Source organism: Eutrema salsugineum, unplaced genomic scaffold, assembly GCF_000478725.1.
Source record: "Eutrema salsugineum unplaced genomic scaffold, Eutsalg1_0 scaffold_18, whole genome shotgun sequence".
Classification (NCBI taxonomy): domain Eukaryota; kingdom Viridiplantae; phylum Streptophyta; class Magnoliopsida; order Brassicales; family Brassicaceae; genus Eutrema; species Eutrema salsugineum.
In genome coordinates this window covers 293,296-314,329 of record NW_006256846.1, presented here as the reverse complement: position 1 = coordinate 314,329, position 21,034 = coordinate 293,296, and the positions used below count along the sequence as shown (strand labels likewise).

General features: G+C 39.3%; 1 pseudogene; it reads left to right on the top strand.

Annotated features, from left to right (window-relative positions):
• Positions 1-206: 206 nt before the first annotated feature.
• On the top strand, positions 207-4,824 carry LOC112087300 (annotated as a pseudogene).
• The last annotated feature ends 16,210 nt before the right edge of the window (positions 4,825-21,034 follow it).

Sequence of the window (21,034 nt, the reverse complement as noted above, 5' to 3'; positions counted from 1 at the left end):
GTTCGAACCTAGATTGAGTCTAGTTTCTGTTAAAGTTGAAATCGGAATTTTTGGATGTGTTTTGATATTTTTCCCGAGTCGATTTCTCTGAACAGTCGCTAGTAGGTTCTTGTGGTAGTTGAAGAGTTATTCCTTTGTTTGATCCATTGTGTTGCGATTTCTTCCAAAGAACACTTGACTGGGGTTCTTTTGTGTTGATTTTCAGGATGGTAACGCCACCATTGGAAGAAGATGAAAGAGGAAGCAATAGCGTCAACCAAAAGCAAATGAATGAGACTATCGCAACCGAGGTAACCAGATTAGTGGCTCAGCAGTTAGAGGCCTTTAAACTTGATCAGGAAAATTCGAGAAGAGCACGTAAGGAACGTGATAAGCAAAGTCAAGCAGATGCTATCCATCACTCCGACTACTACAGTCATTCTTCTTAAACAAGTAGTCACCGACGAAGAAGAAGTGCTAGAGATGAGCGAGTGATTCCTAGGGATAATCTAGCTGGAGTGAAAGTTCGTATTCCTTCTTTCCAAGGCAGCAACGACCCTGAGGAGTATTTTGAATGGGAAAAGAAGATGGAACTCGTCTTCAATTGTCATGAGTACACTGAAGAGAACAAAGTCAAAGTTGCACCTACCGAGTTCACCGGGTATGCAGTAAGTTGGTGGGATCAGCTAACTCTCACTAGGAAGCGTGTAGGAGATTTTCCAGTAGAGACTTGGAATCAGATGAAGCATCTTATGATGAAAAGATTCGTGCCAAGTCACTATCATAGAGAGCTACACCATCGGCTGAGAAACTTGGTACAAGGCAATAGGACCGTTGAAGAGTATTTCAAGGAGATGGAAACTTTGTTGATAAGAGCTGATATTCAAGAAGATCCAGAAGCCGCCATGTCTAGATTCATGGGAGGATTAAACCGAGATATTGCTGACAAATTGGAGGTTCAAAATTATGAGGAGCTAGAGGAAATGATGCACAAGGCAATTATGTTCGAAAAACAACTTAAAAGGAGAAGCTCCAAGTCGAGTTTTGTTCCGGAAAAATCTAGCTATCACCGAGAAGTGAAGTCTGGAACTTCAAGAGATTACAAGCCGTTTGTCAAGCCCAAGGTTGAGAGTGTGGATCTTAAAGGAAAAAGTACTAACGTTGCACCAAGGACAAGAGACATTAAGTGCTTTAAGGTGTCACGACATTGGATATTATGCTAGTGAATGCTCCAACAAGAGGGTTATGATCATCATGGCAAATGGGGAAGTTGAATCTGAAGATGAGAAGCCTAAGGAAAGACAACTTGAGGATGAATCATCGGAGGAAGAGTATGAATCAGCCGCTAAAGGACAAATGATGGTGGGAGTCGCCATGAGAGCTTTGAGTGTCATCACGAAATCTGATGAGCAAGAACAAAGAGAGAACTTGTTCCATACAAGGTGTCTGGTTAAGGATCAGATTTGCAGCGTGATCATTGACGGTGGAAGCTGTACAAACGTTGCTAACGGGACTATGGTTGCGAGACTTGGGTTGCAAGTAATCAAGCATCCGAAACCATACAAGCTGCAGTGGCTGAATGAAAATGGCGAAAAGGCTGTGGATAATCAAGTCAAGGTACCTCTATCAATTGGAAAATATGAGGATGAGGTCTTATGTGATATTTTACCAATGGAAGCTAGCCATATACTGTTGGGAAGACCATGGCAATCGGATAGGCAGGTTATGCATGATGGTTTCACGAATCGGCATAAGTTTGAGTTCAAAGGAAGAAAAACCGTGTTGCTACCTATGACCCCTCATGAGGTTTACCAGGATCAGTTGGTCATGAAGATGGGTAGAAAGAAAGCTATCAAACCATCTAACCTTGCTATTGTGCCAAATATCCCAAAGGGAAGTGATCTCCATAAACCGAACTTACTTTTTGTTTATAAAGAAACGCTTATGAGTATCACTAACCCTGAGCAGGAAATCCCTAGCACTCTTAAACATGTATTACAGGAATATAGGGATGTGTTTCCTGAGGAGAATCCGGAGGGATTACCACCCATTAGAGGCATAGAACATCAAATCGATTTTACCCCGGAAGCCTCATTGCCAAACAAACCAGCTTATAGAACTAATCCCGTGGAGACTAAGGAACTAGAAAAGCAAGTCACGGAACTCATGAAGAAAGGACACATCCGTGAAAGCATGAGTCCATGTGTTGTGCCCGTACTACTAGTACCTAAAAAGGACGGAAGCTGGAGGATGTGCGTCGAGTGCAGAGCCATCAATAATATAACGGTTAAGTATCGCCATCCCATACCTAGATTAGATGATATGCTAGATGAGTTACATGGGTCTTGCATCTTTTCTAAGGTTGACTTAAAAAGCGGGTATCATCAGATTAGTATGAAGGAAGGGGATGAGTGGAAAACCGCATTTAAAACTAAGCAAGGGTTGTATGAATGGTTAGTGATGCCATTCGGGCTTACAAATGCACCTAGTACATTCATGCGATTAATGAACCATGTTCTTAGAGCATACATAGGGAATTTTGTGGTTGTTTACTTTGATGACATCTTAGTTTATAGCAAAAACTTAGAAGATCATGTTCAGCATTTGCGTAAGGTGTTAGATGTGCTTAGAACGGAGAAACTCTATGCCAACATGAACAAGTGTACTTTTGGAACGGATAACTTGGTCTTCCTAGGTTTTGTTGTGAGTGCAGATGGTGTTAAAGTGGATGAAGAGAAGGTAAAAGCAATTATAGAATGGCCTAGTCCAACCTCCGTAGGAGAAGTGAGGAGCTTTCAAGGACTTGCGGGATTTTACCGAAGATTCGTTAAGGACTTTAGCACCTTGGCTGCTCCGCTTACTGAAGTTATCAAGAAGGACGTTGGATTTAAGTGGGAAACGGCTCAAGAAGAAGCATTTCAAACCTTGAAAGAGAAACTTACTCAGGCTCCTATCCTTTCCCTACCTGATTTTGTTAAAACTTTTGAAATCGAATGTGATGCATCGGGTGTTGGTATTGGTGCTGTGTTGATGCAGGACCAGAAGCCTATAGCTTATTTCAGTGAAAAGCTAGGAGGAGCGACACTTAACTATCCAACCTACGACAAGGAACTCTACGCTTTGGTGAGGGCTTTACAAACGTGGCAACACTATCTCTGGCCAAAGGAGTTCGTGATCCACACCGACCATGAGTCTCTAAAACATCTCAAGGGACAACAAAAGCTTAACAAGAGGCATGCTCGGTGGGTAGAGTTCATTGAGACATTTCCCTATGTCATCAAATACAAAAAAGGTAAGGACAATGTCGTGGCCGACGCATTGTCCCGGAGGTATGTGTTACTTTCATCTTTGGATGCCAAGTTACTTGGTTTTGAACACATTAAAACTCTCTATGAGAATGATTCTGATTTTGGAAAAATATTTGCTACTTGTGAGAGATTTGCATTTGGGAAATATTATAGGCATGAAGGATACTTGTTCTATGATAACCGTTTGTGTGTTCCTAACTCGTCTTTGAGAGACTTGTTTCTAAGGGAAGCACACGGTGGAGGATTAATGGGACACTTTGGTGTGTCTAAAACTTTACAAGTCATGCAAGATCACTTTCATTGGCCACATATGAGGCGAGATGTTGAGAAAATGTGTGAGAAATGTTCAACTTGTAAACAAGCGAAAGCTAAGTCGCAACCCCACGGTTTGTATACCCCTCTCCCTATTCCTTTGCATCCTTGGAACGACATTTCAATGGACTTTGTAATAGGATTGCCTAGAACTAGAACGGGTAAGGATTCAATCTTTGTGGTGGTGGATAGATTCTCTAAGATGGCGCATTTCATTCCATGTCATAAAACCGATGATGCTAAGCATGTAGCCGAACTGTTCTTTAGGGAAGTTATACGTCTACATGGCATGCCTAGGACCATCGTATCTGATAGAGACACCAAGTTTCTTAGCTATTTTTGGAAAACGCTTTGGTCTAAGCTAGGAACTAAGTTGTTATTCTCCACTACTTGCCACCCCCAAACTGATGGTCAAACCGAGATAGTTAATAGAACCCTATCCACACTTTTGCGTGTGTTGATCAAGAAGAACCTAAAGGCTTGGGAAGATTGTTTACCACATGTAGAATTCGCTTATAATCATTCCATACATTCTGCTTCTAAATTTTCACCATTTCAAATTGTTTATGGGTTTAATCCCACCACTCCTTTGGATTTGATGCCTTTGCCTCTGAGTGAAAGGAGTAGTACAGATGGAAAAAAGAAAGCAGAGTTGGTTCAGCGAATCCATGAGGCGGCAAGGAAGAATATAGAGGACAAGACAAAACAATATGCCAAGTATGCTAACAAGGGCTGCAAGGAACTTATCTTCGAGGAAGGAGACTTAGTTTGGATTCATCTCCGGAAAGACCGTTTTCCCAACGAAAGAAAGTCTAAACTAATGCCAAGAATGGATGGACCTTTTAAAGTGCTTCAAAGGATCAACAATAACGCCTACATACTGGATTTGCAAGGTAAGTATAACGTGAGTAATACTTTCAACATTATTGATCTTGTTCCTTTTATTGCAGATGAGTTGGATTTGAGGACAAATCCTTTTCAAGTGGGAGAGCCTGATGTGAGCATGGAAATCATGGAGAGCTTGGAGCATGGAACTAAACCGCAGCTTGAACCCGTGGAGCTTGGAGCTGAAGATGATGAAGCATTGATCGTCCCCAATGGTCCCATGACAAGGTCTAGAGCAAAAGAGTTCAATAAACTCATCAACAACCATCTACTTACCATTCAGGCCAGCCTTAGAAGTGAAGCTTGTCCAGCCACATTGGTTGTGATTCAAGCCGTCTAAGCGATGACAATGGAGGTGTGTGGACTTGTGCTCTTTTTCCCTCCTCTTGGTTTTGTCCCAATAGGTTTTCCAAGAGAGGTTTTTAACGAGGCTTGGCCACATACTTCTTACCTCAGCCCATTGTCATCATTCGGCCCTTTTCTCTTCTTGTTTCAATTTGAATTTCCTTAGTGTTATTTCTATCTTCTTTCTATTCAAATTTGGTCTTTATGTGCATGAATTTTCGAGGCATGTCTCTTAAATTCTATGCCTGACCGAAATGACTCTTCTCCTTCTTCCCCCTTCTCTTTATATTCTGTACTTGACTCTTCATTCTATTTTCATCAAACTTCTTATTTCTAAAACTCTCTCTAGTTGTTTGATCCGAATAGTGTGTAATATCTATTCAACTTGATTCTTCTCTTGGTGTGTAATATCCTAGAAGAATTAAGCATCGAAAGTCTAAGGAACATCCGCAATCCTTAGAAGTTTCACTTCACCCCCATCGTTCAGATCATTCACCAAACCAAATCATCACTTCCGCATCACCAATTCAAACACACGAAGAGCATCAAGGGGCAGGACTCATTCATCACGATCAGGAGTCTATCATATGTGATGTATAAATAAGAGAAAAGATTATATAATGTATTAATAAAATATATAAATAAAAAAAGTTTAATATATTTTAAGTATAGCTTTTATAATATGTGTGCAACCACCTAGCTAAAACGATTTATATTTTGACACGGATAGAATAATTGTCTGTTTTCTTTCAATCATTCTAATAATATTAAACCTTGTTCTAAAAAAAATCAAGAAGAAAGTATAATTGATTATAACACTGTATTCAATGTTTAAAGAGTACATAGAAACATTAATTATTTAAATTGGTAGAAATATCAAACATATATAATAGTTCTAATCATATAATGTATTAAATGTTCAAAGAGTACATGGAAATATCAACTATCTAAATTGGTAGAAATATCAAACAAATATAATAGTTTTGATTAAAATAATTAGAATTTAAATAATTTAAATATAAATTTTCTACATATAAATAATATTAATTTATTACATGATAATTATAAAATAGTTTTTTGTTATTTATTAGAGAAATTATATGTATAAAAAAACATAATTACATTATAAAAATTTGATTAAAAAATAATTCTGTGCGGGTGCACGGGATAAAATCTAGTTTCTTTATGACTATACCGAATTAACATATATTAATCAAAACATACCAATTTTTAAGTTCATTGCAGCCAAATACAATTGTCGAAGCGAGCAGCATGATTTGTCTTGCGACATATTAATTCAGATGAGGTATATTTTTGCTTTGTAAAACCATATATGGTTGCAATGATTCAAATAGGCTGGTTTAGGAGGCCATTCAACTCAGAATAACGGAGTTTATATGAGAATAAACGACATTACAAGAACGAGTCCTTTTCGCAAGGGAATCAGCATAAACATTTAACTCACAAGGGATAAAATAAGGCCACCTCTTTCTTTTCTTTTTGATAAGTTTCATTATCTGGAAACAATACGAGTCAAAAGACATCGAGGTCACACCTGATATCTCTGCATTATGCATCATTTCCATTTAGTTTTTATCTAGTTTACATCCATCATTGCATCAATTTCATCATCATCCATGCATTTTAGACTAGGATGTATATATTGCATTTACACTGGTATTTTGGTCATTTAGGTACTTGTGGAGCAAAGAGAGGGGCCGGTCCAGATAGAGCTGCATAAAAATGGTAAGGAGACAAAGTGAAGGAAGAAACAAGAGAAGAGATGCCTGTATCGGTTGCTGGACCAATGCAAGAAGGCGCCCGGATAAGCTAGAAGTGGGATTCCATGACCAAGTCCCAAGAGATGTATGCATTAGTTGCTGGACCGATGCAGAGATCTGGCAGAAGAAGCAAATGGAGCAAACCTCACTGGGGTAAAGGATGGCAGTCTAACTCTCGATGGAGATGACTGATGGAACGAGCAAATCCGAAAGAAGAAGATCACCACTCTGGTGTCTTCACTACTTGTACAAAGCTTGGCATCACCACCTGATGTCCTTTACAGAACATGAAGAAAGAAGACGTCCAAGCTTGGAAGACCAACATGGCTGTCACCTAGCCGCCACACATAACCGATGCGATATGCATCTTTGTATATTTTTGACCCAACTCAGTTGATCCATGGTCGATCCATTCTCATTTTGATACATCTTTAAATAGTTTAAAGGAATTTCTTGACCTAAGTTACATTCTATTCTGAGCCTCATACCCTATTTTTTCTCTAGCTTTTAGTTCTTGTTGGATCTTGAATCACTTTCATGATCTAGTAAAGTTTCTATTATCTAGTAAAGTTTTTTGCTTAAAGCTTTAATCTTTCTTTTATTATGTCTTTCCTTAATGTATTTATCATGTTTTCATTAATCATGATTGAGTAGTGTTAAGTTTTTTTAATTTGCATATCCAAGCTGTTAGGGAGTATTAATACTAGATCTAGAAGTAGCTAATCTAGGTCCAGCTTTGTGGGCTATCTCTACACTAAAGGAGTTTGATGGAATGTCTAGTTCAACCCCAGCCATACATATCATGCTTAGTCTAATGAGAGTTTCATGCCTAGAGTAATTTGTAGCTTAGATATGTTCTTGTTCTTGAGCCCATTAAACTTATTCAAGTGATTAGTGAAGAGATTCTGGCTATGAGGATATATTGGTTAATTTTAGTGAGTCTATGTTTTGGGTTTTGCTTATTTAGAATTGTAACACCATTTCTCAACCATTAATCACCCAAAGTCAATGACTTTAGCCAAAATTTCCCTGTTTCCATTATAAGCTTCTTTATCTTAATTAATCATTGGCTTGTTTAATTTGTTACTTTTCTTTGCTTTATCTGGTTTCTGTTATGATCCTTTAAGATTAGCAACCACCCTTATCCTCTGATCAAACTAAACTAATAGGTTTCTTGGATTTTAGATCTTTTTATTCCTCCATGTGGATTTGATCCCTATACTTGCTACAACCAGCCTAGCACATGGGGTAGTTAGAGTTAGGTTTAGAAACTTGACCACCACCAAGATTTCTGGTGCCGATTCCAGGGGAGATAATATGCATTTAGATTCAGAATATTTCTAAATTAGTTTATACTTATTATCTTTGGTGCTTAAGAAGCTCAGGAGGAGAAGTTGCAGCACTAGATCAAGAACTAGGAACACTTGAAAGAAGTAGGAAGAAAAAGAAGGCAGCTCAGGCTAGAGAAGCTCATGAAAGAGAAAGAGAACTTCAACAAGAACGGTTTGCTATGGGTATCTGAATCAAGCAAGAGAAGCTGCTGGACAGGTCCAGAATGAAGAGCAAGGTCCTTCGCCAGCTACATCGCAGAAAGATCATGTGTACGCTCCTAGAGAGGAGAAGAGGATTCGATTCAACAAGCCCATAACTAACAGGACTAGAATGGGAATCAGACCTTCCCCATGTGCTGTCAACAATTCCTTGATCAACTTGTTCCAAAATAACAGATTTTTCTGGCCTTCCAAAATGAGCATCCAATCGAGCACCTGGATAATTTTGATCGCTGGTAAGGCAAGGTGAAGATGAGAGGAGTGCCTGAGGATGTGTTAAAGCTTAATCTCTGTCCTTTATCTCTTGGACACAAAGCAGCACAGTGGGAGAAGAGCGTTGTAACCTCATCTACTTGGGATGAGTGCAAGAAACGTTTCTTATCAAAATCCATTATGGTATCTTACAGAGAGGTATTCATAGATATTACTAGCTAGATTTGAACACAGCAAGGAATGGGAACTTCACCAGTCTCATAGTCTCTGAAGGGATAGACTATGAAAAAAGTGTGAGGCAGCCACATAGCGATAATTCAAAGATCAAATAGCTGAGCGACAAGTTTGACAAAATGTTCATATCACTTCAGAAACCAGTTCACTTTGTTAGAGATTTCAAAGAGATTCAAGAGTTAGCATTTGATGCTAACCAAAAAAACCAAGAAGAGGTAAACTATGTTCAAGGAAAAGGTGGTTACTATGTTCAAATACAGTTCAACTCATACTTCCGCAACCATCCAACCTCTCCTATTGCAACAACTACATCAAGAATCCCCAATACCAGGTCTACACACCTCAGAACAAGCAATAAAGATTCACACCACTTGGTTTCCAGCCTAAATTTAAGTATAAATATGGGAATAAAGGCAACCAACATCAAGGACAGGCTAGCACTTCACCGCAGCTTACTTCAAAGGAAAAGATGTCAAAGAACTTATGCAAAAGATCCTAGAGAGACAATCTAGGAGCAATGCAGACATGGGAATAAGGTTTCACTACAAAAAAGAGGCCAATTTCCATCGAAATTTTACGTCGAATAATATTCGTCGTAAAGTTACGACACATTTACATCGAATTTACGACGAGTTCAATATCCGACATAAATTCGTCATAAAATTTTGTTGACGAAAACATGAGATGTTATATTTTCGTCGTAACATCGACGTAAAATTTATATCCGAATTTACGAGGAACAGGGTTTTGCTCGATTTCGATGTAAAATTAAATTCAATGTAAATTCATTGTAAAAATTCAATGGAAATTTGTTGGAAACTAAACAAGAATTCTATATATATCCCCCCTCCCTTAAATCATAATTCTAACAAAAAACAAAAAAAACATACAAAGCCCATTTTTTTGGAGTCTTTGAGTTAAAATTGTATGAGTTTTTAATTTGTTTTTATTCAAAATAAGAACAAATTAAAAAAAGAAATAATGAATATTTTTTTAAAAAGGCAATGTCTATATACGAGTTACGAAAGTGGATGTATATGCCCAAGAATTCAGAAGGGACATTGACTGAAGAGTTTAAAAATGGGTTGAAAATATTCATGTATCAGGCCGGCCTTATGCAAACAACTATAGAAAGCGGCAAGATGTATTGTCCTTCTGTGAAATGCAAGAATCAGAAAAATATTCTTGTTGACACAGTGTGGACGCATTTATTTAATAGAGGGTTTATGCCGCAATACTTTTTATCTGGTATCAACATGGAGAGGGTTATGGTCAAAATAGTGGTCAGCATGCTGGTGGGAATGGTAGTAGTCATCATCAAGAGCATGAAGATTTTGAAGCATCAGATGATTATCAGAGTAGTGAGCATCAATTTGAAGGTCAAGATCATGATAGGATGCATGATATGGTTACTGATGTATTTCATGAAACGCATACTGATGTTGAGGAATCCAATGTAGATGCTACACGTTTTTATGATATGTTAAACGCTGCAAAACAGCCTTCTATACAATGGATGTAGAGAAAGGTTGTCTAAATTGTCATTAGCAGCTAGGATGATGACAATTAAGACTGATCATAATCTATCTGAATTTTGCATGGATGCTTGGGCTGATCTTGTTAAAGAGTATTTGCTGGATGATAATTTGGCCGCCGAAACGTATTATGAAATTCAGAAGTTGGTTTTTAGTCTTGGATTACCTTCTGAGATGATTGATGTATGTGTTGACAATTATATGTTTTTCTGGAGAGAAGATGATAAGCTGTAGGAATGTCGATTTTGCAAAAAACCGAGATACAAGCCACAAACTTCTGGGCGTAGTAAGATACCGTACCAACGAATGTAATATCTTCCTATACCTGATAGGTTGAAAAGACTTTATCAATTTGAAAGGACAGCTGCATCGATGCGGTGACATGCAGAACATTCACAAACAGATGGGAAAATGACTCACCCTTCCGATGGGAAATCATGGAAACACTTTAACATGGTACACCCAGACTTAGCTAAATCTAAACTAAATGTATATCTTGGTCTTTGCACTGATGGATTTAGTCTTTTCAGTATGTCTGGTCGGCAATATTCAATGTGGCCAGTAATCCTTACGCCCTATAACCTTTCCCCAGATATGTGTATGCAAAGGGAATGTTTGTTTCTAAGTATCTTAGTCCCTGGTCCAAATCACCCGAAGTGAGCACTTAATGTGTTTTTGCAGCCAAGTTAAACTAGTTGTGGCATAACGGAGTTCGGACTTATGACTGTTCGAGGGGCAAAAACTTTACAATGTGAGCATTGCTTATGTGGACAATAAGCGACTTCCCTGCATACAAAATGCTATCAGGTTGGACTACGCATGGGAGGTTATCTTGTACTTATTATCTTGATAAGACTGATGTGTTTCAGCTTAAACATGGTTGGAAAACATGTTGGTTTGACTGTCACTGCAGATTTCTACCACGCAACTATCAATATCGAAGAAACAAGCGATTGTTTATCAAGAACAATCCCTCTACCAGTGTATCTAATAGGACAAGATCATGAAGCATAAATAGATTATTGAGGGGGACTTGAAACTGTCCCTCGAGGGGGAAACTGGCAATTTGCAGCAAAGATGCCTGAAGGATATGAAGTTCATCATAATTGGCCCAAGAAAATCATTTTTTGAGAACTTTTTTACTGGAAAGATCATCTGCTAAGACACAATCTTGATGTCATGCACATCGAGAAAAACTTGTTTGATAACATCATGCATACAATTTTAAAAATGCCAGGAAGAAATAAAGACAACGCGAAAGCACGGTTGGACTTGCCTGATACATGCAACAAAATTGAGATGTATATTTTGTGCAATGTGAAAGCACTTATTCCTGTATTTCGGTTGGGTGCAGAACATAAATCTGCTTTATTCAATTGGGTTACATTTTCAGTGAAATTTCCTGATGGATATGTATCTAATCTTGCTAAAACTGTGGAGAAAGGACAAAAGTTTTCAGGGATGAAGAGTCATGACTGCCATGTGTTTATGCAAAGATTTACTTCCTTTCGCATTTGCTGAACTCTTACAAGGAAATGTCATGAGACACTTGGAGGCACTGGAGCATTTTTCCGTGATCTTAGTACACAGACGTTATCAGAAGATGTAGTTGCACAACTGGCAACAAATATTTCAATATAGTTATGCAATTTAGAGAAGATATTCCCACATGCTTTTTTGATGTTATGGAACATCTACCCATTCATCTCCCTCACGAAGCGGAATTAGGCAGCCCAGTTCAGTTTAGGTGGATGTATCCGTTTAAGCGCTTCATGAAGCATTTAAAGGGGAAGGCTAAAAATCTAGCTAAAGTTCAAGGATCAATTGTTGCGGTAAGTTTGACAGAAGAAACTTCCCATTTTACGTTATACTATTTTTCCCGTAAAGTCCGTACACGGAAACGAGCTCCACGACATTATGATGATGGATGTGTGGGACAAACTTATGCATTAGAAGGTGTACCAGACATTTTTGCATCGGTGGGACATCTTAGTGAAAAGTTGAAGAAAACTTGTTGGTCACCCAAGAAGACTATCACAGCGCACATACGTACATCCTCTTATAACTGTGACGATTGGCTCTTTACGAGAGGTACATAGTAAGTTATTTCCATGTTATGATCTTATTGCGTGATCCTATGCATGCATTGGTAATTAACCAAGTGGTGTTTTAATTTGCAGCACATTTTTTAGTCAGGTACAAGAATGCATGGAAGGCGCTTCAGAAGATGAAATCAACACGCGAAAAGACCAACATTTCGCGCCCGGTTAAAAGCTCAAGTAATAAGACATATATATATCTATGTAATTATATATACCGTTTATATATATAATTAATATATATTGATATGTTTAATTAATTAGGTAAAACATGATGATCCGGCATTTCTAGTATAGTTTCATGAGTTACTCATGGACCCAGTATCAAGGATAACAACAGCGGCCATGTATTTCACTAGGGGTTATGTTTTCCATACGTACAATCATGGTATTCAACGGGCCGCTACCAACTATGGAGTATGTGTACGAGGTGAAGTGTAATATTATGGGATCTTAAATAATATAATTGAAGTGGAATATCTCAGTTTTGTAAGGATGAAAACTGTTCTCTTCAAATGTGATTGGTTTGATCCAACTGTCGGACGCGGAGTACGTATTAACAACTGGTTGTTGGGGTCGGTTTTCACTCCCCCCTCCCGAGTTTAACTGCCTAAAAGGGACTAACTGGCGAAATCGGGTCTTAGAAAGCACAATTCCACGAGTTATTGGAGGAGGAATCAAACCGGAATGCAGCCAACACAATATACCAAGCCCCAAACATCTCCCCGGACCAAGCCGAACCAAGTGCTGGTTCAGCTAAATCAAGCTCAATCGAGGGGTATCTTGGTTTAACCAAGCCAAACCAGGGATGGCAAATAAACCAAACCAAACTGGTCAAGTTCGAGAAGATTCCCTGCGTACCTGATCCGAGGAGTAATCCATAGACGAGAAGTGGACTAGTGATAACACCGTATTTTGACCACTTTTATGGATCGTTTTGAAATATTTTTTCTATGTTTTTTATTGCTTTCAAGTACTTTTATTACGGTTTTAGTATTTGTTGTTCCAAGACTCTTTTCAGAAAACTTAAAGAAAAGCTTAACAAAATGGATAGAAGACCAGATTTTCAGCTCAGAGTCAAACCGTCACAAGTATCAGATGATATGATCATGGACAGCACTGAAGACATAGAGCTAGAACCTGGGGAAGGAGAGCTTGTAGCTGAGGAGCTTGTAGCTGAACAAGAGGAGGCTTTAGTCATTCCGAATCGCCCCATGACAAGATCAAGGACCAAGAAGCTTAAGGAGGCTATAGGAGGGTTCTAAGGCGAGCACAATACTCGGCTCAAGAGGGAAAAGAGTTCAACACAAATATTTTGGTTGTGATCCAAGTCCTAGAAGCTTAGTGGACTTGTGATCCAATCTTGTACTCTTTTTCCCCACCACTAGTTTTGTCCCAATAGGTTTTCTAGTGATGGGTTTTTAATGAGGCAATGTTGGACACCCTTTCAATAAGGTCCACTAAGTTTAGTCCAAGAGAGACGGCCAAGAGAAGAGGAGCGTGAGAAGACATTTGAATTCAACTTAGACTGCTCACACTTGTATTTCCTAAGCATGCATATTGATGGCCGAGACTCTCTTCTTTTCCTTTATATTCTCTTGTAATCTCATTTGAGAAACCATCTTGCTTTTATCTAAAAACCTTTCTAAAGTAAAGATCATTTGTTCTTTGAACATCTTAGTAAGTGAGTGTGTCATATCTCTCAAACACCTGATTCTTAGGTGTGTAATATCCTCAGAATCCAACCGGTAAATCAAAGGTCTTCCGCAACCTTTGTGCGACCCCTCGATCCATTCCTTTGCCTTTCAGTTCGTGTATTTCAGAAGTTCAAACTTATTAGATCCAGTCTTTAGAGTGCCGATTCAGGGAGGATCATATTAAGTGGTATCAGAGCACACTCTAGTCACTGGAGAAGCGATTTCATCAGGTTCTTTCTATCCATTTCATTTTCGATCTCATATTCTTAGATCTATCAAATCCGCATATAGATCTAGTGTTTATGATTGTATCGTCAAGTTTCATCAGGAAATCATTGTGTCTTTCGAATTTCTATCATCGATTCACATCATCGATTATATTCTAGGGTTTTAGGTTTCGTGAGGAACACAAAGAGTCAATCTTTGTACTTAATTGAGTTTGGGACAAATCTCTAGTGATCTGTTTGCCTTTGGTCTCAGGAACTATGTCGGATCAACACGAGGAGACCAGTGGCAATGGTTTCAATAAACTAATGATGGAAGCCATGATGGCCGAAATGAAGAAACTCATGACCTCTCAACTTGAAGAGTTCAGACAAGAGATGCAACAGCATCATTCTGATTCGAGATCAAACAAAGAAACAAGGAGAAGAGATCATGGAAAAGAAAAGGTTCAAGAGCCAAATAAGAGTGATGTGTGCTGTCGTGAGGGTGTCAAATTTTACCCTAATTGAAATCAATAGCCGCAAGTGCACAGCTGATCAATTGTAGTACTTAGGGATCGAATCCACAGGGAAGGAGGATCTTTTCCTGCAAAAAGCCTTTGAAATAAGTTAAAGTAAGGAAGTCTAGAACAAAAACGGTTTTGTAGGGGTTTGGTAGTGTGTTTAAAATGTAAAAACGAAATATTAAAAGAGAATACGGGAATTAAATGACGTAATAACTAAACTTAATGAAAATGACTAAAAATGATAAAAACGGATATTCTAATGCTTAAATGAAAATGAACTAAAAAGGAAAGACAATATTGAACTAAAGCTTTAAAGAAAATCGGTGTAAATCAATAAGGAAGAAGGCGTTGGGGTTCAGGGAAGTTTTCTCAGGGGTACGAACGATTCAAAACATTGCTAGAGAGGAAATTTGATATGATCTTAGCTTAAACTTTTCGAACTGGAGTCACGGACGTATGAATACGCCACTGTCGTGATCATAGACAACTATCTCTCTCAACCCTGACTAGTAGGTTTCCACTCTGGCCCTGGAAGAGAAGAGATGCATTATGTTTAAGACTCGTCCTAATTCACAAATCGCCCATAGGTAGGTTTCCACTCCTATGTTTGTTTTTCTCTCCCAAACTAGATCTGATACCTGATGAACACTTTTGTGTCACCAAGCATCTGGATCAGATTGTAGTTCATGACGCTACTCGCATGCAGTAAAAACGAATTCAGAAGAAAACGTTCTAAGATTCGGCTCAAAAGCTCATGGAATCCTCATCAAACACATAAATCCCCATCGAAAATCCCTTAATCCCAACAATAGAACTACTCAGACATAATGAACGAAATCAAAGACATATTATTAAGAAGTAGAATAGAAACCGAAATTGAAAAAGAAAGAACAAGGGTCCAAGAGAACAAATCTCTCTCTCCCTAAAAGCTAAAGCAAAAACAATGAAAATATGAAGTAATGATAGGTGATATTCGGTTACACGATATCTCTAGGGCTCCTACGACATGTATTTATAGTGCTCAAGACCTCTCTGGACGTCATTTAGGGTTTCTCCAAATGTGGGCTTCAGAAATGGGCTTTTTGGGCTCGGAGGTTGATGGCCGCGGTCGGGAAAAGTGTGACCGCGGGGAATGAGTGGTTTGCCGCGGTCGGGATGCTCCTGACCGCGGGAAATTGCTTGTTGGCCGCGGGTGGAAGTGCTTGCCGGCTGGTTTACGGGACATCTTGCTCTTCGTGTATCTTTTGATTGAACCGTTGGATTGCCAAGCTGTAAAGTGCACTGGAAAGCTGATACTTCCATCTTTAAGGTCTCCAAATTTGAGCTGGATCAGACGGTGAGAAGGCCTTCAATCAGGGGTGAACTTCTGACGGTTTGACTCTGAACTGAAATCTAGTTTTCTATCCATTTTGTTAAGCTTTTCCCTAAGTTTCCTGTAAAGAGTCTTGGAACTACAAATACTAGAAAAACGTGATAAAAATACTTAAAAGCAATTAAAAACATAGAAAAAGTATTTCAAAACGATCCATAAAAGTAGTCAAAATACGGTGTTATCAACTCCCCCAGACTTAAACCTTTGTTTGTCCTCAAACAAAGCAAAAGCCTAAACTGGTTACATGAAAACAAAAATAGGGAATGCACAAATCTCATAGACATGAACTCCTAAACTAGGACCAAAGATAGTGCATCAATCTACAACTTAGTCTAGAAAATTCTCACCAAAGCACAAGAGATACTAGTCCACTTTTTCCGTCATGCAAAACTTAAACAATCTAAATCTTGATTCCAGTCAACTAGCTCTCTACATTCATTAAGTTCAATAGTGAGTTCTCATTAAAGACATCATCCAGGGTAGACGGCGTTTGGCATTAAAGGGCTATTTAAGTGGTGGAGTTAAAGTGTTTCAGGTTACCTGAAGATCTGGAGGATGCAAGATAATATGCAAAACCGCAAGAGAGATAAGGACCTGTTGATGACCACAGTTTTCGGTCATTTCTTCTTGCCAAATGTTGTTGCATAATCCTTCCTCCTTTGTTGTAAACAGCTGTTTCCCCAGATTTAGATTCTTTTCGGGAATCAGAAAACAATCACCAAAACTCCATAAAATCGAACTCCAGTTGCCTTGGGACTTAAAATTCGACCTCTCTAGACTCTCTAAGGCTTTTATTTCCTTTCTTTTCTTATTTTCGGATTTTTTTTTTTTTTTGAAAAGGAAATGCCTTTTAAAGAGAGAGACTAGAGGACGAGATTGTACCAAAATTTTTGTGATTTTTCTAAGGCAAACTGAGCTTCCTCTTGTGTTGAATCCTTCCGGGAACTTTTCCGGCAAATCGCAGATCTCTGTCCTTGGTGACTGAAAACTGCGTCGTTCCTCTTTCCCTCCAACGTTTTTGCACTTATCTGCATATATGACAATAGAAAACAAGAGTGCATGTGGTTTGAAAGAGGATTGGTTAAGGTGGAGAACTAGCTAAAGATGAACTAGCCATTCAGGATCAACAGAGAGTGGTAAAAGGATAAAGGAGTCCTGAATGTATGATTCGTTTCCCTGGTCTAATGCTTCAGTGAGAAAATTAAGTCCAAATTAAGTCCAAATAAAACAGAGCTAGTGTATCCCTTCATCTAAATCGAAATCATTCAAATTCCTCTGGGGTATTTCGTTTCAAATGTGCTTAGCTACCGCCTAGTCTAGTCCTAAATCATGAATGAGCAAGTCACTAGGAACAGTCTAAAGCACACAGTCAACTATCATTGATTCATGTTCACCATTCCCTTTAAAACGTATTTTGTTTTGAAAACCGATTTTGAAAAACTTTAAAGAAAATGCAAAAAGTGTAGATAATGCAAGACTCATGAAAGAAAGGTGGTTAGAAAGGGATGAAATCCTCCCCCAGATTTAAATCACACTGTCCTCAGTGTGAAACAAGTCGAGATTGGATGAGAAAAATGCATAGATAATCGAATTGGTAAGGACAAAGAGAACTTACCTGGATCCGGGATGCTGGTGGAGATGAACCGGATTCATTCGAAAAGGTTTGGGAAGGTGATTAGGTGGTGATGAAGGTGGTGGAGGGGGATTGGTTTGGGGTCGTGTTTGGATCTCAACGACCAAGTGCCGCGGTCAGGGGCTGCACGACCGCCGCGAACCATTGCTTGGCCGCGGTCAGGATCACGCGACCGCAGTCGAACATGTGTTTCCCGCGGTCAGAACGTCTGCGACCGCGGAGGCTTATATCGCGGCCTCTTCCTGCTTCTCCTTGGTTCCTGCTGGGGGCCGAGCAGTCAGGTACCAACCTTCTTTTTGGTTTTTTCTGGTTTTTTGATTTTTTTGGCTATTTGTTTTATAAGAAACACCTGAAACTAAGAAAAAGAAAAAGATCAAAAGAAAAAGAAAGAAAAATCCTAAAGAAAACAATACCTAAATGGGTTGCCTCCCATTAAGCGCTTTTGTTTTAAGTCGTTTAGCTCGACTTTTGGTGTTGGACGTGACTTATTCCAATGAAGAAGACCTTGTCCTGAGACAAGTCTTTTTCGACATCTCCTTGCTTTGCCTAGCAGGTTCTTCGTCACTCCAAAGTTCTTCTTCAAATTCTTCTGTTGCAGAACGTTTTCCTGCATTCCTGTTGTATGGAACAGCTTCTGTGAAGATATCTTTGTCGATATTAGCAAATGAAATCCTCCGGTTTGGCCAGTCCATTATAGCTCCGGAAGTTGCTAGAAAAGACCATCCCAGAATCACTGGATATGTTGCATCTCTTGTTTCGACAATGTAGAAGTCGACAGGCACTATGCAATCTCCTATTCTCAAAGGAATTTCATGAGCTATTCCTTGAGGTGTTGAATTTGAATCATCAGCTAGACTAATCTTTGCTCTAGTCCTGCGCAGGTGTCTAATACCAAGTCTCAAAGCAATTGCCTTGGACATCATGTTAAGACAAGCTCCAGAATCACATAGCACGTTTTTAAACATTTCTCCTCTAATAGAACAAGAGATAAGAAACTGACCTGCAGTCTTGACCTGATGGAGAATTCGGACTTGCCTTTCTCTGTAGGTGTTGGCTGGTGTCTCGAACGCAGAATAGGATTCACAAAAGAAAGCCGCAGCGTCATATTCAATGATTGAATCAATGTATGGCATCTTTATCTTGCTGCACGTCTGGTCTTCTTGGATTGAAGAGTCAGCTGAATCTTTAACACATTCCTTTGCCATCATACAAGGTAACGATTCCTGCCAATCTGGTTCTTCATCTGAAACTTGGTTTTCTTCTTCCTGAGTTGCTTTTTTAGGTGCTGGAGGCTGAAGTTGGGACAGAAGGTGTATTATTTTCCTCTCAAAACCCGGAGGAGCATCTGAGCGACCAACTCCCGCGGTCAGAGGGGTCGCGACCGCGGGAAACAAGGCTTTGGCCGCGGTCGGAACACTCGGACCCGCGGCTCCGGATGAAATCTGCTCATAGTCTGTCTCTTCCTTCTTGTACTTGATATGAACCTCTCCAGCTTCTTTATTGGGTAGACTAGCTTAATATGAACTCATACCAGGGCGTTGATGTGCACCTTCATCAGGATCTTTGGGAGATTTCTTAGAAAACCTCTCAATTTGCTCAATGTTGGGCATCTGCTCCATTCTTGCATCAATCTCCCGTGCTTTGAGCTCGAGTCTGTTCAGCCTGTGCTCGATCTCTTGCAACTCTTCGTTTGTCTTCTCTCTATACCAGGAGGCAGATTCTCTGACTTCATTAATCTCCTGTTTTGATTCAACAATATCACTTGAGTTTTGTATGATGTCATACCCTTGTCTTGTCTGCTCTGTTGCGACTTGGTGGAACATCCCAGCTAGTGTTTGTGAGTCCTTGTGGGTTTGCTCTTCCAAAACTCGAACATGATTGGCCATCTCATCGAATTTTTTGTTGAAATCTTCAGAGATTCAATCAATTTTCTTGAGCAGGGTGTTTTCGGTGAGAATCTGCTGATCAAGGAACTGGTTTATCATCCCTTCGAGGCATCCCAAATGTCTGCTGATCCTCAAGTTATCCTCTTGCTGGCTAGGGTTCTGAAGTGGAGGATTATAGGCGTGTGGCTCGAAGTAGGTTGGAGGAGGGCCATAAGGATCTTCCCGGCGTCGAACAGTCTCTCTGCGCCGGTGGTAAGGGTGGTTTGGCTGGCTGTATCGATACATGTAGCTAAGATTTCGGGCTTGGTGTTCTTCTCTGCGTCTGGTGGCTTGAGGAGTGTTATAGAAACCTTCATCATAGTGTATATTTCGATTTATAGGATCCATAGCTTCTGAAATGGAAACAAAATAACCGAAAAATGGAAAGTTGCAGAGAAGGGGGTTCTAGAGTCGATTTACTAACCTTTCTCGGGGTTTTGCAGAAAAGAAAACGCGTGCCTTCCCCGACAACGGCGCCAAAAACTTGATGTGTGCTGTCGTGAGGGTGTCAAGTTTGACCCTAATTGAAATAAATAGCCGCAAGTGCACAGCTGATCAATTGTAGTACATAGGGATCGAATCCACAGGGAAGGAGGATCTTTTCCTGCAAAAAGCCTTTGAAATAAGTTAAAGTAAGGAAGTCTAGAACAAAACCGGTTTTGTAGGGGTTTGGTAGTGTGTTTAAAATGTAAAAACGAAATATTAAAAGAGAATACAGGAATTAAATGACGTAATAACTAAACTTAATCAAAATGACTAAAAATGGTAAAAACGGATATTCTAATGCTTAAATGAAAATGAACTAAAAAGGAAAGACAATATTGAACTAAAGCTTTAAAGAAAATCGGTGTAAATCAATAAGGAAGAAGGCGTTGGGGTTCAGGGAAGTTTTCTCAGGGGTACGAACGATTCAAAACATTGCTAGAGAGGAAATTTGATAAGATCTTAGCTTAAACTTTTCGAACTGCAGTCACGGACGTATGAATACGCCACTGTCGTGATCATAGACAACTATCTCTCTCAACCCTGACCAGTAGGTTTCCACTCTGGCCCTGGAAGAGAAGAGATGCATTATGTTTAAGACTCGTCCTAATTCACAAATCTCCCATAGGTAGGTTTCCACTCCTATGTTTGTTTTTCTCTCCCAAACTAGATCTGATACCTGATGAACACTTTCGTGTCACCAAGCATCTGGATCAGATTGTAGTTCATGACGCTACTCGCATGCAGTAAAAACGAATTCAGAAGAAAAAGTTCTAAGATTCGGCTCAAAAGCTCATGGAATCCTCATCGAACATATAAATCCCCATCGAAAATCCCTTAATCCCAACAATAGAACTACTCAGATATAATGAACGAAATCAAAGACATAGTATTAAGAAGTAGAATAGAAACCGAAATTGAAAAAGAAAGAACAAGGGTTCAAGAGAACAAAT